Source organism: Arachis stenosperma, chromosome 5, assembly GCF_014773155.1.
Source record: "Arachis stenosperma cultivar V10309 chromosome 5, arast.V10309.gnm1.PFL2, whole genome shotgun sequence".
NCBI classification, from domain to species: Eukaryota; Viridiplantae; Streptophyta; class Magnoliopsida; order Fabales; family Fabaceae; genus Arachis; species Arachis stenosperma.
This window is the reverse complement of record NC_080381.1, coordinates 59,255,763-59,262,632: the sequence shown is the minus strand read 5'-3', so window position 1 is coordinate 59,262,632 and position 6,870 is coordinate 59,255,763. Positions and strand designations below refer to the sequence as shown.

The window sequence follows — 6,870 nt, the reverse complement described above, 5'->3', positions numbered from 1 at the left end:
TGGCAGAAGGATATTTAATGGAATCTCTATGGTCTCTATATGAGCCTCAGATTCCCTTGGATCCTTAATAGGAAACTCCTTCTTGCTTGAGAGACGTCCTAGGAGGTCCTCCTCACTAGGATTTTTGTCCTCCTCCTCCCTTGTGCATTCGGCCATATTGATTACATCAATGGCTTTGCACTCTCCTTTTGGATTCTATTCTGTATTGCTTGGGAGAATACTGGGAGGAGTTTCAATGACTTTCTTATTCAGCTGGCCCACTTGTGCCTCCAGATTTCTGATGGAGGATCTTGTTTCACTCATGAAACTAAAAGTGGCCTTTGATAGATCAGAGACTAGATTGGCTAAATTGGAAGTGCTTTGTTCAGAATTCTCTGTCTGATGCTGAGAAGATGATGGAAAAGGCTTGCTATTGCTTAGCCTATTGCGTCCACCATTGTTAAAGCCTTGTTGAGGCATTTATTGATCCTTCCATGAGAAATTGGGATGATTTCTCCATGATAAATTATAGGTGTTTCCATAAGGTTCACCCATGTAATTAACCTCTGCCATTGCAGGGTTCTCAGGATCATAAGCTTCTTCAGAAGCTGCCTCTTTAGTACTGTTGGATGCATTTTGCCATCCATTCAGACTTTGAGAGATCATGTTGACTTGCTGAGTCAACACTTTATTCTGAGCCAATATGGCATTCAGAGTATCAATTTCAAGAACTCCTTTCTTCTGAGGCATCCCATTATTCACGGAATTCCTCTCAGAAGTGTACATGAATTGGTTATTTGCAACCATGTCAATGAGTTCTTGAGCCTCTTCTGGCGTTTTCTTCAGGTGAATAGATCCACCTGTAGAATGGTCTAATGACATTTTCGAAAATTCAGATAGACCATAATAGAATATATCTAATATGGTCCATTCTGAAAACATGTCAGATGGACACCTTTTGGTCAACTGCTTGTATCTTTCCCAAGCTTCATAGAGGGATTCACCATCTTTTTGTTTGAAGGTCTGAACATCCACTCTAAGCTTGTTCAGCTTTTGAGGAGGAAAGAATTTATCCAAGAAAGCCGTGACCAGCTTATCCCAGGAGTCCAGGCTATCTTTAGGTTGTGAATCCAACCATATTCTAGCTCTGTCTCTTACAGCAAAAGGGAAAAGCATGAGTCTGTAGACTTCAGGATCAACTCCATTCGTCTTTACAGTCTCACAAATCTACAAGAACTCAGTTAAAAACTGGTAAGGATCTTCAGATGGAAGTCCATAAAACTTGCAGTTCTGTTGCATTAAAGCAACTAGCTGAGGTTTCAGCTCAAAATTGTTTGCTCCAATGGCAGGAATGGAGATGCTTTTTCCATCAAATTTGGACGTGGGTTTGGTAAAGTCACCAAGCACCCTTCTTGCATTATCATTATTGAGTTCGGCCGCCATCTCCTTCTCTTGTTCAAAAATTTCTGAAAGGTTACTTCTGGATTGTTGTAATTTAGCTTCTCTTAGTTTCCTCTTCAAAGTCCTTTCAGGTTCAGGATCAATTTCAACAATAGTGCCTTTTTCCTTGTTCCTGCTCATATGAAAGAGAAGAAAACAAGAAAAGAAAGAGGAATCCTCTATGTTACAGTATAGAGATTCCTTTATGTTAGTAGAAGAAGAAAGGGGAGAAGAATGTAGAAAAGTGGGTTCGGATATTTAGATGGAGAGAGGTGAAGAGAAGTGTTTGTAATTAAATAATTAAATAGAATAAGAGAGAAGAGATAGAAAATTCGAAAATAATTTAAAAAAAAAGGGTTAGTAATTTTCAAAAATTAAAGATAAGATATAATTAGAATTAAAATTTAAATCAGAAAAAAGAATTTTTGAAAAAAAGATGAGATATTTTCCAAAATTAGAGAGGGAAAAGTGGTTAGGTGGTTTTGAAAAAGATAAGAAACAAACAAAAGTTAATTAGTTAGTTGAAAAAGATATTAAAATAAAATTTGAAAAGATAAGAAGATAAAAAGTTAGATAAGACATTTTAAAATCAAATTTTTGAAAAAGATAAAGTTTTGAAAAAGATAAGATAAAAAGATAAGATTTTTAAGAAAAAGGTATTTTGAAAAAGATTTAATTTTTAAAATGACTTAACTAACAAGAAACTACAAGATAAGATTCTAGAATTTAAAGAATGAACATTTCTTAACAAGAAAGTAACAAACTTCAAATTTTTGAACCAATCACATTAATTGTTAGCATATTTTCGAAAATATGATATAAAAGATAAGAAAAATATTTTGAAAAATAATTTTTAAAATTTTCGAAAAATAAAAAAAAATGAAAAAGATATAATTTTTGAAAAAGATTTTGAAAAGATAAAATTTTTAAAATTGAAAATTTGACTTGACTTGTAAGAAACAACTAATTTTGAAAATTTTTGACTAAGTCAACTCAAATTTTCGAAAATTATGAGAAAAATAAGGAAAAAATATTTTTTTGATTTTTTTGAATTTTTAATGATGAGAGAGAAAAACAACAAAAATGACTCACAACATGAAAATTATGAATCAAAACTCATGATGTATGCAAGAACACTATGAATGTCAAGATGAACACCAAGAACACTTTAAAGATCATGATGAACATCAAGAACATAATTTTGAAAAATTTTTGATGCAAAGAAGACATGCAAAACACCAAACTTAGAAATCTTTAATGCATGGACTCTAACAAAGGAAAAATGCATATGAAAAATAACAAACAACACAAAACAAGAAATCATCAAGATCAAACAAGAGGATTTACCAAGAACAACTTGAAGATCATGAAGAACACCATGAATGCATGAATTTTCGAAAAATGCAAGAAAAAATTTTAAAAGCATGCAATTGACACCAAACTTAAAAATTGACTCAAGACTCAAACAAGAAACACAAAATATTTTTTATTTTTATGATTTTATTAATTTTTTTGGATTTTTATTAATTTTTTTTCGAAAATAAAGTTTGGAAAAACAAAAAATAAAAGAAAAATTTTGAAAAAGATTTTTGAAAAGAAAATTACCTAATCTGAGCAACAAGATGAATCGTCAGTTGTCCATACTCGAACAATCCCCGGCAACGGCGCCAAAAACTTGGTGGACGAAATTGTGATCCTCAAAGTTAGTCTCTTTGTATTTGTATGAAATCAAAAATACCCCAAAGAGATCATGGTGTGATAAGTTGGGATCTTAACAATCCCTGGTAATGGCACCAACAACTTAGTGTTGTTGTTGGACCAAAAGAGTTACAGGCACTGTTAGAGAATCTCACAACTCCGTTCAACTTAACCAGCAAGTGTACTGGGTCATCCAAGTAATACCTAACGTGAGTAAGGGTCGATCCCACAGAGATTGTTGGTATGAAGCAAGCTATGGTCGCCTTGTAAATCTCAGTTAGGCAGATTAAATGGTTTATGATGAGTTCGAAAATTAATAATAAACAGAAAATAAAAAGGGATAGAAATACTTATGTAAATCAATAGTGGAAATTTCAGATAGGCGTATGGAGATGCTGTGCTCCTCTTGTATTTCTACTTTCTTATTACATTCTTCCAATCCTTCTTACTCCTTTCAATGGCAAGCTGTATGTAAGGCATCACTGATGAGCGGATAATTTGTACGCTTTTTGGCATTGTTTTTAGTATGTTTTAGTATGATTTAGTTAGTTTTTAGTAAATTTTTATTAGTTTTTAATTAAAATTCAATTTTCTGGACTTTACTATGAGTTTGTGTGTTTTTCTGTGATTTCAGGTATTTTCTGGCTGAAATTGAGGGACCTGAGCAAAAATCTGATTCAGAGACTGAAAAGGACTGCAGATGCTGTTGGATTCTGACCTCCTTGCACTCAAAGTGGATTTTCTTGAGCTACAGAAGCCCAATTGGCGCGTTCTCAACGGCGTTGGAAAGTAGACATCCTGGGCTTTCTAGAAATGTATAATAGTCCATTCTTTGCCCGCGATTTGATGGCCCAAACCGGCGTTGCAAATAAGCTTCAGAATTCCCAGCGTTTAACGCTGGAACTGGCATAAAAATTGGAGTTAAACGCCCAAACTGGCATAAAAGCTGGCGTTTAACTCCAGGAAGAGTCTCTACACGAAAATGCTTCAATGCTCAACCCAAGCACACACCAAGTGGGCCCGGAAGTGGATTTTTCTGTCATTTACTCATTTCTGTAAACCCTAGATCACTAGTTCACTATTAATAGGATCTTTTGACATTGTATCTGGACCTCATGACACTTTACACGTTTCTCATTGTATCTTCTATAGCATGAGTCTCTAAACCCCATGGTTGGGGGTGAGGAGCTCTGGTGTGTCTTGATGGATTAATGCAATTACTACTGTTTCTCATTCAATCATGCTTGCTTTCATTCTAAGATATCACTTGTTCTTAACCCGGATGAATGTGATGATCCGTGACACTCATCATCATTCTCAACTATGAACGCGTGCCTGACAACCACCTCCGTTCTATCTTAGATTGAGTAGATATCTCTTGGATTCCTTAATCAGAATCTTCGTGGTATAAGCTAGAATTGATGGCGGCATTCAAGAGAATCCGGAAGGTCTAAACCTTGTCTGTGGTATTCTGAGTAGGATTCAATGATTGAATGACTGTGACGAGCTTCAAACTTGCGATTGTGGGGCGTTAGTGACAGACGCAAAAGGATCACTAGATTCTATTCCGACATGATCGAGAACCGACAGCTGGATAGCCGTGCCGTGACAGGGTGCGTTGAACATTTCCACTGAGAGGATGGGAGATAGCCATTGACAATGGTGAAACCCTACATACAGCTTGCCATGGAAGGAGCCTTGCGTGTTTGAAGAAGAAGACAGTAGGAAAGCAGAGGTTCAGAAGACAGCGCATCTCCAAAACCTCAACCTATTCTCCATCACTGCAATTCAAGTACCTGTTTCATGTTCTTTTGCTTTTTACAATCAATCCTGATAATTTTTGATATCCTGACTAAGAGTTACAAGATAACCATAGCTTGCTTCAAGCCGACAATCTCCGTGGGATCGACCCTTACTCACGTAAGGTATTACTTGGACGACCCAGTGCACTTGCTGGTTAGTTGTGCGGGATTGCAAAGTGTGATTGCAATTTCGTGCACCAAGTTTTTGGCGCCGTTGCCGGGGATTGTTCGAGTTTGGACAACTGACGGTTTATCTTGTTGCTTAGATTAGGACTGTTTTATTTTTGTTGGTTTAGAGTCTTTTATTTGAGTTTAGTTTTATATTTTAAGTTTGGTGTCTTCTTTGTGTTTTCCTTTAAGTTTTCGAAAATTTGTGTTTGATTTTCTAAAAATTTTAAGTTTGGTGTCTTTTGTGCTTTTATTCACTTAAAAATTTTTCAAAAATTTGTTCTTGGTGTTCATCTTGATCTTCAAAGTGTTCTTGGTGTTCATCTTGACATTCAAAGTTTTCTTGTTTGTTCTCTTTGTTTTGATTTAAAATTTCTAAGTTTAGTGTCGTTCTATTGTTTTTCTCTTTCCTCATTAAAATTTAAAAATAAAAAAATATCCTTTCCTTGTTTTACTCATAATTTTTGAAATTTTGCATTAAATTAGTCAAAGATTTTCAAAATCATATCTTTTCAATCATTTTTATTTGCAATAATATCTTCTCAATCATATCTTTTTCAAAATAATTTTCAATCATATCTTTTTAACTGCTAATTCCAAAATCCTTTTAATTAACTAATTGATTCAGTTTTCAATTTGCTTTGATCTTATTTTCTGTTAATTTTCGAAATTTTATTTTATCTTCCATTTATTTTATTTTTTTCTTTCGGTCACTTTTAATAAAAAAATAAATAATAAAATAAAAAAAATAATATCCACATCATCTCCCTTTCTCCATCATGGATCTAGGTGGAATTGAGCAGTCCAGAAGGACTCTGGGGTCATATGCTAACCCCATTACAGCTGCATATGGGAGTAGCATCTGTATACCTCCCATTAAAGCAAGCAGCTTTGAGCTAAATCCTCAACTCATTATCGTAGTGCAGCAAAATTGCCAGTATTCCGGTCTTCCATAGGAAGAACCTACTGAGTTTCTAGCACAATTCTTACAACATGCTGACACAGTACGTAATAAAGAGGTGGATCAGGATGTCTACAGATTATTACTGTTTCCATTTGCTGTAAAAGATCAAGCTAAGAGGTGGTTGAATAACCAACCTACAGCAAGCATAAAGACATGGAAACAGTTATCAGACAAATTCTTGAATCAATTTTACCCTCCAAAAAGGATGACACAGCTAAGGCTGGACATCCAAGGCTTTAAACAAGAGGATAATGAATCCCTTTATAATGTCTGGGAGAGGTATAGAGGTATGCTAAGAAAATGCCCCTTTGAAATGTTTTCAGAGTGGGTACAGTTAGACATCTTCTACTATGGGCTTACAGAAAAAGCCCAGATGTCTCTAGACCACTCAGCTGGTGGATCTATACATATGAGGAAGACGATTGAGGAGGCTCAAGAGCTTATAGATACTGTTGCTAGAAATCAACATTTGTACTCTAGCAATGAGTTCTCTACAAAAGAAGAAGTTATGGCAGTAGCCACTGATCCTAATCCTCAAGAACAGATGGTTGAGCTTAATCAGCAATTACACCTGATGACAAAACAGTTAGCAGAATTTAAAGAGATGCTCCAAGAAACTAAAATTGCTAACAAGAACATAGAATCACAGTTGAATCAGGCAAAACAGCAGCTATCTAAACAGATAACAGAAGAATGCCAAGCAGTTCAACTGAGGAGTGGGAAGACATTGAATAACACTGCTCAAAGTAGCAAAAAGCCAATAAAGGAACAATTGACAGAGGATAGCCAAACCACTATCCAAAATCCCTCTGAGGACAG

General features: G+C 35.1%; 1 non-coding gene across 1 annotated transcript; it reads left to right on the top strand.

Moving 5' to 3' along the window:
- Positions 1 to 919: 919 nt before the first annotated feature.
- On the top strand, positions 920 to 1,023 carry LOC130983702 (small nucleolar RNA R71). The gene has a single exon (XR_009087680.1). It is a non-coding gene; the product is annotated as a small nucleolar RNA R71 (small nucleolar RNA).
- The last annotated feature ends 5,847 nt before the right edge of the window (positions 1,024 to 6,870 follow it).